Consider the following 11676-nt stretch of genomic DNA (forward strand, 5'->3'; position numbering starts at 1 on the left):
ATTTTGTCGAAATATGATAGTTAATTTATCATTTATATCTTGTAGAAGTTTAAAATTCTAAGTGTTCAGATTTTAATGGACGACTTGTTACATATCGCGTGTAGAAAAAAGTATTCAGACATACCTTTTACTAAATATTGAAATGCTTTTAGTTGATCGGTATGAAGTTGAACCTTAAAAAACATATCGATAACCTTTTTTTCTACGGGGTTCCTACTTCTAATGACCGACGTAGAATGTGCAATTAAAACTTCTTTAGATATTTCAATTTTGTTCGATTTAGGAACAATGACAAATTATTAAATAGTTTGTGATAATTTGAATTTAATCAATCTTGGGTCTTTAAGTGAGTATATTTATATTTATACATCATCAAGAAAAAAGAACAAAATGTTTCCAATTCATACATTATTTGTTGGTATGATCCTTCGACTAGGATGACCTAGATATTTATTACTGGTTTGATGTGTTAAAATTGAATTAAAATGGTCAATTTCCATGAAAATGTATTAAAAATGTCTAAAAGGCCAAGATATTTAAAAACTTATTGTTTTTTTATTGAATTTAATTGAATTTAACATAATTGCAAATTTTAATATTTATCAGTCCAATAATTGGGTAGTCATTTGCTATAGAAATCAAAGAGGGTCATGACCTAAATTTCAATCAACTTTAATTGACGTTATTTTGAACATATATATATATATATTTATTTAAATAACTATAATATAAATTTTAATGTAAATTTAGTCAGCTTAATTGATTATTTTTACACAAAAGTTTTAATTTGATATATATGCACAGTATTCCAGCAAAGACTCAGTTGTTTTCCAACATTTTTGGACAGTTGAGCTATCTTTGAATATTCTTCAAATCTGTTCAAACTTTTTTCATTATTGTTAATATATCTATACAACTAGAATCCATTTTTTAACCTAAACCAATTACTTTAAAAAAAAAAATGTTTTTATTGTCACCTTTATAGATTTTTGATTCGTCATAAGGTTTAAGTCCTTTTAATTGCTAGTCCCATTTTGACATCAAAATGCACAATAAAAGTTCTTTATTTTTCTTAATATTAAAATTGTTTTACTCTTCTAAATATAAGTGGTTTAATCATCCAAAATAACTGTAATCAGCAATGCTGACGTCACATGTTAACACTCTATTACTTCAAATATTTATTAAAAAGAAGAAATTATGAAAAGACCTTGACGCATCAAGGAAGACGAAGGAAAACAATATTTAATCTATATTTTGGAGTCAGTAATGTACTCCTAGGAGTCCATGTTTCTACCAAGTTAAAAACATGTGATCATTACAAAAATAACCAAAATTATATTTAACACTACCAAGAATAAAAAGCATCAAAAAAATCTTAGACAAAAATAAAGAAAAGAAGAAAATTCCATTTTGTTAGGTTCAGTGAAAATAAATCAATTATTATTCCAATAGATGACTTTAATAATGTGCATCTCGCGTTGTATTAATGTGGTCAACTTACGCTAGATGACGTTAGAAAGATACACTTTCTTTCTTAATTTTTTTAAAACATTTTTTGAATGTTTGACTGAATATTGTTTCATAATATGTCAAAGGTGGACACCACCAAAGAGAGAATACACCATATTTTACTGTGTGTCTTTGAACAGGCCGAAAATACAATCCAAGTGACTAAAAATGGTAAAAAATTGTATGCTTGGGATACTGTAACCGCCAATTAGATGCATTTTTGGTTACGTCGTTCTGATTTTTGTATGTCAAATATGCCTCACGCTCTGGAAGGCTAATTATTGAAAATGTGGATAAAATAATGGCAACTATCGAGTGCAAACGTCATGTAAGCATTGTTTTGATTGTCAAGGTGATGAATATTGATTGAAAAAAATAAAAGTATATAAAAAAAACTCATTAAAAATAATGACTTTCTTTTAAGGAAACCTAATATTATTTTACTTTATACGGGCAAATTTATAATGAGTCCAAAAAAGGCTTTGTATTCAAATTTGTTGGACTAGATACGATAACCAAGGGTTTTTGCCACCTACGGTTTAAAACCTTTATCAGATTGAACAAACTCATATTGGACCCCATATTGAATCGTTTTACTGAATCTTTTATTATGAAGATGAATTTTGGCTCCTTCACGTGAAAATTCAGAGGCATCCGCAGTAAGTGGACTGGAGGGGCTGCACTCCCCCTCCCACAAATAAAGATTTTTTTCTTTTGTACAATAAATTATATTAATTGATTATCTTTTTTAAATTACACTAAATTTTTCAATTTTTTTTACAATGAAATTAATTTTCTGTGAATAGATGTGTAGTTTAGAAATTTTTCTCCAAATATTTAATATTTGAAATAGTTTTTATAAAATGAACAATATCAAAAAAAAATTATAATATTTGAAATTTGATTTTTCAATTTTTTTCACAAAAATTTAATTTCCTAAAAAATTTATAGATTTCTGAAATAATATTTTTTAAAGATATATATTCAAAAAAACAAAAAAAAATTCCAAAATTTAATTTCTTTTAAATAGCAGTTTTGTTTTTTTTTTTTTAAAGAAATTTAAAATGAAATATTTTTTGTCCAAAAAATTGATTATCTTAAAAACAGCTAGTGATTTATGAAAACTTTTTGCAACGAATTAATTTTGTAAAAAAAGATTGGATTCTTAAAAATAATTTCCAAAAAAATTAATATTTAACTTTTTTTTCCAAAAAATTTATTTTTTGAGAATGCATGTGGATATTTGAAATTTTATTCGAAAAAATTTAATATCTAAATGTTTTTTCACATCATGTACTTTACTTTTATTTTTTGGATGTTATTTTAAAAAAACAAATTCGAAAACCAAGCCCTCCCCGCAAAAAAAAACACATATAAAACCTGTGGACGCCCCCAAAATTGAGACAGACGCAGTGGGTTAATAAATTTAATTTTATTGTACAAATTGACAATTATTCGAAGAAGTATATTCCAATCTTATTTTTATGTTGACTGGCCACACAATTACACTTTATTCCTTTTAGATGATTTGATTTCACTTACTACATTAAAGACTATAATCGTTATATTTTTTTATTATAATACATACTTTATTTTCTATGGATAAATCAATTTTTTTTTTTATGACTATAGTATACCTAGAATATATACCTCTATAAAATAAAGGAGAAAAAATAAATAAAGAGGGATGTGAAGGAGGCTGGAACATGCCCATTTCAAAACTATGATCATATCCCCACGATGAATGAGGAAAGTAAATTATAATGGGTAATGATCAAAGGGCTTTATTGACTTTTCATGATATATGTACTATTTGAGAGTTCAAGTATTTTTTATATTAATACTATATTTAATCAACTTGTGGAAAAGGGGGTTTTTCTATATGATATATTTTTTCAATTTTCACACGGTTGATTAAGTTATGTAATTGTCGGGTGCCTCAAAAAAAACCCAGTTTTATATCCTTTAAAAATAAAGAAAATAATAAATTTCTAAATTTTACACATATAAGGGCTTGCAAATAAATTAGGATTGACTTTAACGGCATCCACATCAATCAATAGAGCATGTATAAATCATTTTAATGTAGTTGTGAGAGGTTATGATATTATCTTTTGATTGAGTCCATTTTGACTCTGATCAGAGAATAAGTAACGATGGATCAGTGAAGAAGGTCAACAATTGTCGAACTCGCTGACGTGGGGAAGGACCCACTTGCAATAATGGAGGCGATGGTCAACCCTAAGTCTACTGTTTACCGTGTGAATAATGCATGGAAGGAGGAAGGCAAGGTCCAGAAGATTCATCACATCTTCAATACCAAGTTTCCGGTTTCCAGTATGACCTTGGAAGGGGAGCAATGGGCGAGTGATACACCTGTTCTTCTTTAACTGGAAGGAACGGATACTATGAGGGTTTGAAGACTATTGTCATTCCCTGTTGATCAAGTAGACCAATGGAACTCAGTTCGTGTTTCAGTAAGACTCTGCTCCGGCCAAGAAGACTAAGTACCTTCTTAACAGCAATAACATCCCTGTTTGAGCCACAAAACCTGGCCCTGCAACTCCATTGATATGATCCCCTTGGATGTCTACTTCTCGGGGAAGTTAGAAAGACAGGTTTGTGCTACCAGGCATAACACCATCAAGGCCCTGAAGGCCTCTATTACCAAGCACTGGGCGGCTATTGATCTCGCAAGAGTTATTAAGGCGTACAAGGCCTTCAGTCTAAGAAAAGTGAGAATGGTTGCCATAAATTTGGATCACATTGAATAACATTATTGTCAATAAAATAAAGAATAAATTGAATCACAACTATTTTTTTTTTTTTAAAACGATACAAGTTGCAACTTGTATAAACTAGCTGTAAATTTTGCAATTTCTTTCTCTAAAAAGGCATTAGTTAAGTACAACATTGGCAATTTTAATTAAAAACTATTAATTGATACTATCATTCTAAATTTATCTATTAAAATTACATTGTTATTATATATTTATATTATAATTGATAGCGTTAAGCTTTATAAGTGTCACATATGACTTATGTTATAGGATTTGTATTAAAATACAAAAAATACTAACATTAATATAAATATCTTCAACCTAAATATTTTAAATGCTTCATCTAAAATTATTAATCTTATTTTTTGGTTGCAACTTGTATCGTTTGCTTATACAAGTTACAACTTATACAAAACTGTAACTTGTATACAACATATATTTAGAGAGGGTTACCACAAGTATGATATGCGTACATGTTAGACACGGCCTGATATGAAAATATTTTCCTATCTGCTATCATTGAAAAATAATTTCCAGAGTAAATCTGATATTTTTATAAAATATTCGGGTACCATTTTAAATATAAAATATCTCTTCATTTTGATGAGGAGAGATGTGGATTATTGAAGAGAATGATATTTAAATTACAGGCATGCTAGACCATTATCAATAATATTGTGCAGGTTGGTTTTTTAAGAGCCCGCAGGTCCACTTTATTTAAAAATTATTTGTACAGATCTATCTTGCAACAAAAAACTACTAATATTGTAAGTGATGAAATAACTAATATTTGATAGATTTGGGAGTTGTTTAATTGTAAAATATACAACCCTGACTCACGGCCAAAAATTCGACTCGATCTGCACATAACATTTGGGGTGAAAAGTTCTTGGCTTCTCACAAAAATTTGAGTACATACTATTGTAAAATATTCCATATTGAGCTTTAGAGAGGACGACTTGAAAAGGTACACAAAAGGACTTTTTAATTGGAACCCATAAACAGAAACAGCTAATGACATAATTGAGACTTAAATAATCTATTAGGTAATGAAGGTATGGTGTAATATATTATCCCTTTAATAAATTGCTATGGACCACAATGAATAGACAAAGATAGATAATGAACAATTTCTTATATGAACAGGGTTTCTAAATACTGAGATTGTGGGGAAATTATAATTACTGTACGTAAATCTTTAATTTCAGGGGTAATTTTACGTCATTTTTTTTTGAATTATGGATTTTTATTAAAAAGCACATTACAACTTTGACCCTCCATAATTTTGATGTTTTCCTTCAAAATATTGTCAAATTTTTAATTTAATGGATTAAGTAATTTAAAGATGCATTAGTTTGTGTATTTATATACTACATTTTTCTATAAAAATATGTTCTCTCTAGAGAAAAATATGACATGTTTTTAGAGGGAATATTTTATTTTTCATTGGTACTAGTATTTATTAGTATGACCAGTCGAAAACCAAAATGATGACCCTCACAATTTGAAGATTGTTTTGAAGAAAAGCAGCTTAGCTGTCATGACGTTCTATTAAACTATTCATTAGATAAAAAAAATCCACTTTCTGTCAAAAATGTGCACAAAATACACATTGCAAATTTAAAGTTTGAGGCACAGCCATTTTAATTCGAAAAAAAAAAATGGCGTCATAATTAGCTATTTTATAAATATTGTGCCCTCTCAAAAAAGTTTACTTTAAGTAAAAAAGTTGATCTTTCTATTTTTTAATTATTTAGTTTGGATATTAAAAATGTTATGCACCTTCTTTTTTAATTAACCTAAGATGTTCTCATTGATTGGCTGTCCCTAGTAGAAAAAGGCATTGTGGAGGTGGAAATATTAACCTAAAACAGCACAATCTAACATACATATCATATAACTATTGTTAATACGTGATACCTATAATAAAGGTTAAACTGCATTGGATGGTAGTCCGGGAGGTTATTTTAGGACTATAAATAGTAAGCATTTTCGGAATATTAAAAAAAACCAAAAAGTGTACATTGTAATCTTGACATTGTATGAAAAATGTGTTAAAAGAAGAGCAAATTTGCTGTCATGACGTTTCATTAAATTATCTGCAAAAAGCTTTGAAATGAAGGAAATGAATCAAGTTCTACTCTGCATCAAACAAAGATATAGGAAGGAGTTACTTTGTTTTGAGTAGAATAAGTATTTATAATTCCACAACCTATCATCAGCGTTAAATTCAGTTATTAATGTGTACAAACACTTGTGATTACACTTTATACTTTGATGTTCCTGTTTTAGGAATAACATAATAGTTATAACACCTTTAGAAAATTAAGGGAAAAAAATCGTCAAATTATCAACATGAACAAAAAGTGGGTTGCTAAAGAAAATCTTTGAATTACAGCCCTCGTCAATGTCATGTTACAAATAGAGTATTACTTTAAGGACATTTTCACTCAAAGTGTTTTCTTGAATTTGTATTTTTTGAGCTTTTTATATAATATTGATAAAAAATAAATGTAATATTGCAAATGCAAAATGAATATATGTTTAAAGCTAAGCATATCACAAACAGTCAAACAGTGTATGAGTTTTAATTTATAGGCATAATGTAATGCAATTGAGTTTCCTTGCAAATGCTGTGAATAATAAATTAAATTGATGTGAGGAAAAAAATGATTTGAATGATTTATGAACATAAATTATTAGTTCAATATTTCAATAGTTTTGATACATTTAAGTGATGTAACGTACTCAAGAACGTCATGTTTACATAAATGCTGTTAATATGCAGACCGGTACTCCACAAGAGATTCAAGGCATGAAATTATCCAAAATAAAAAGTATCTTTTTTATAATTCCCTAACAAAAACTTCCAAATTGAATATTACGAATAATATAAAATTGATCCCTTCAGAATGAGAATATGAATAGTACTGGTATCATATATTTAGTAAATGCTCACAAACTCTAATTTTGTACCCTTTTAATGACTATCTATGTATAACAGTGGAGAATTAAAAGGGATATTTGTGAGTACTACTTTTAAGAATTTTTATTAATGTCGACAGAGAAATGGTTCATATTTAGCACACTTTTACGGGAACTCTTGAGGTTGGATCCAAATTTTATATGGACAAGCGAGGGGAATATTCGAGAGAGCAGAACATTTTTTTGGGATGGTTTGATATCCAAAGATGCTTATATGAAGAATACCTTCGGATGTAAACTCGATTTGTACGATTTTTTATTGAATAACGCGAGCAATGGAAAGATTTCTGGGTTTTGCTAAAACCCAGAAATGTTTTTTATACTATGAGAATACAGTAGAAAATTGACAGAAATGGAATAGTAAATATTTTATTCGTGTTGTATTTTATGAACTATTATTGTAACAAAGTTTATATGTAATAACTTTTGTTTTGTTTTTTATATGTCTGTCTACCAATGTCCCTCTTTATAAGATTACAGATATATAGTGCCATAATGTATTTTTAAATTTGATGAAAGGGCAAGAAAAAAATATAAGGAGTAATTTATAACCCACGACGTTCTTTTTTTTACATAATTGATATAATTTTTACACCTCCCGATGGTGAACGTGTCTGAATTTTTTACCCTACTCTCTGGAGTCTCATTTTTTGTTATTACACTCCTTGTCCCATCTAAAACAAGAATCAAATTTGAAGTAATAAAATGACCTTTTCTTATGGTGTCTATAATAAAAAGTGTTTCATACTTTATATAACTACGGTTTTTTTAGATAGCAAATATATATTTATATTTCTAAAATGACTTTTTTTTAAAGAAAAGGTTGATCATTTTCCCATTTTTCTCCAATTTTGTCCCATGTTACTCAAGTGACGTCACTTATAAGTGAACTTATGTGTATTTACAAATACAAGTATGTACTTTCTATAAATAATGAACCATTATTTGGTGCACTTTTCTCTTCTTGATAGTTGATACATTTTAATTTATTCTACGCTACAAATTTGATGAAATATTGAATGTATTTGAGTGATGTGACCTTTACCTTTCAGCGTCATGACATCATAAAAATATTTACCTGCTGATAAAGTAACAAAAACTTTTATTAACACATGCGTCATTTAATCTGTTGAGCTAGTCTTTCTCACCATCATAATTCTTGCAAACACCACAATCTGTAAATCCATCTGTAAAATACTTGGGTATTGTGACAACACTATAAAACCCTTAACCAAAATCAATGCTGGTTACTTATATAAAAACTCAAATTCACTCATTGGAAAGGAAAAGAATGTCCTCAATGGTCGAAAAACAATTATTGTTTCAGTGTGCATAGCAATCTGTATTAATATGTCCTTTTTGAGCTAAACCAAAGTTGAACTAAGATATGCCTAAAAGATGTTAATTTTTGAGAGGTTTGGTTAGAGTCATAAAAGGTTGAGAGTGCATTCCTTATGACTAGTTCTGTAAATCCTGTGTTATTTCATAGCTGGTCTGCTCTTTTGAAATTTTTGTTTTCCTCGTTATTATTTAACTCTTGAGTAGTGATATAAATCTTGTGCAGCTTCGCTGTGATATAAACGCACTCCAGACTTCCTCAAGGCCCTTTATGACATAATCGATGATGACCCAAGCATCTCCACGTGAAACTTGGATGACAGGATGAGCGTGGACACGAACACCATTAAGATCACTGTGACCTAAGATACAAGAACTGCTCCTTGAAAGTGATGCTATGTGAAAGTCAAGAGAGTTCACGAGGCATTGTCTAACAAAGAGAAGGAGCTCCTCATCCGAACTTGTATCAGGGCTAGTAAGGAGGCTGTGGTTGAATCTGAAGATGGTTGATTTGAGGGATTTACTCCACTATGGATCTCTACCAGTTGTTCCGTTCAGATCTAAACACTTAGTAATTTAATAATAATTGAAATTAATTTATAATTCGATATATTAAAGCATAAACAGTCAGTTACAAAACAAATCAAACCAGAGCTGTGTAGTTTATGTAATATTTAAGAACATAACACTGAATGGGTTTGACGAATTTTCACTCGCCTACTCCATTCATGATTGGGAGAGCTCAGACAAACATATATTTATAGGATTAATTTTGTGGAAATTATATTGTTAATTAATAAATTATATCTGTTGAAGTTTGTAATTCAAGAGTTCAGATTTTAATGGACCACTCGGTAGAGGAGCAAAATATTTGTGGGTTACTGATTTAATTTTGTAAAAAAAAATGTAAGACATTATCCTTAAAATGTCCAGATTTAAAATTCCCACCCTGTATTTACATGTTTGATATACAAAAAGGAATTTCCATGTCAAAAACCAATTGTGTCTGATCGAAATGTATTTGGGAAAAAACAGAAAAAAAAAAAACAATTAGCATTGAAAGTTAAAAATAAATTGGGAGCCTTTAGGGCAGACAGGCAGGTTCAATATGAATAATAACAAAGATTTAAACTCTGCTTCTACCTTTTCATGCATATTTTTGTTATTGCTATAAAAATACATAACATATTTTTCAATAATATTCCCTACGATAAATATACTTGACACAATAAATTTATACAGAGTTATTAATTTATTATTCTTTGCATAGTTGGTACATATTGTAATTTATGCTTCAGATTAAAATATATATTTTGTGCATCAACATCAAAACAATTTTTGAGTCAATTTTAGGCTCGTTATTCAAATTTGTTAAATGAGTAAAAGCACCAAAAAATGCATTAATTTTGATTACTTTACGTGCAGCTTACAACTAGTAAATAGGGATATGTTTGTTGATATATATGGACTCTAATTTTTTGAAGAAAAGAAATGTAATACAAACTCAATTTAAGAAAAATCCAATATTTTGTTCTGCTTTCAATGCAAGAGTTTAAAAAAATGACTACCGAGTTTGCTAAAAAAGAACGGAGCAATAAACACAGTCATCCCAACAATTTAATGATTTTTTTGGTAGAGAGAAGATTAACTTGTATGAAATTTATTAAAACAGCTCTAAGTATCCGAGAAAACTACATTATCTATGAAGCCCACGATACAATTCACCACCACCGACATTCTTAATGGGCTTCTTGCTACTGTAGGTAGTCCGAATGGAGATTTAAGAGCCACTGCAGCCCTTTTGGCAATAACGCAAAGTCAGGGAGAAGATGTTAAACGCATCCAACATTTTACCTTTAGAGACAAAATTAGTTTATTTTTGTTTCAACTTTCACTTAGTTGCGTAATGAAACCTTGTATCTAAAAATAAGATGGCTGAAATGGTAATTAAATGCGTCTAGAAAATGTAGGTCCCACTCTATATACTTAAGCACCTCGTTCCTAAAACATTATATAATAATAATACCATCTTGGGATAATAAGAAACACCTTTTAAGTTACAACTAGAAGACAACTCAAGCTCCTACTTAAGTCATCTCCATTTGTAATAATAATACTTTGTAAAGACTGTTTTAAAATTTGGAACGAATTACAAGGGAAGATACAACTCGTTTTTTCCTCACCCTGTAGTAGATATTGGTAAATGTATATATATATATTAGAAACATGGCTAAGATATGTGTACTTTTTTTGGGGAAGAGAGACTGTGGGCGTTTGTAGCTTTAAGTATGAACAAAAAATAATTAGTTATAAATAAAATACATAATAAATTTGTTACTTCATAAATCAAAAAAAAAAAAATATATATATAATGTTACAACGTATGAAGTTAATTGAAAGGTATAATTTTTTTATACCAAAAGAGTTATGTGAAATGAGTATCTAATGTAATTATTATCCAGGTTTTAAAAAATATATATATATGCATATGTTTTCGGGGTTGTTATGGAGATTTTTCTTCATTACCATTATGATAATTATTATTCAAAAATGCTTCAATAATTAATGAAAGACTGATGAGATTTGATTTAAAATATATACATAAATGAATTGCACTTACATACCAACATAAATAATTAATGTTTTAATCTATTGTCTAAAAAGTTTGGGGGACTTGAAAAAGTTTGTGAATATATAAATATGTTTCCAATTAAATATCATAATAACCTCGACAACGACATAACATTTAATATGCCGTTTGATCAGTTTATTTATTCATTAAGTTATGTTTTTAATAAGTACTTTTTGTGGCGATTTGTATATAAGTATTTTGTAGAAAATGAAATAACCTAGTTTATATCATAACAACCAAAAACAAGCTAATGTGATATTTTTCAAAAGGAAGTGTGGATTAAATTATGTACCTTGACGAATTATCGTTAATTTCTATCAACAAGTTATTTTTCATTATTAGGCATGTACCAATGGCAAGTTTTCACCATATTCCGGATCAGATTCTGAGAGCATCTTTATGTGCAATACCGATTTCGACTCTGATACC

This window comes from Lepeophtheirus salmonis, chromosome Z, assembly GCF_016086655.4.
Source record: "Lepeophtheirus salmonis chromosome Z, UVic_Lsal_1.4, whole genome shotgun sequence".
Lineage (NCBI taxonomy): Eukaryota > Metazoa > Arthropoda > Copepoda > Siphonostomatoida > Caligidae > Lepeophtheirus > Lepeophtheirus salmonis.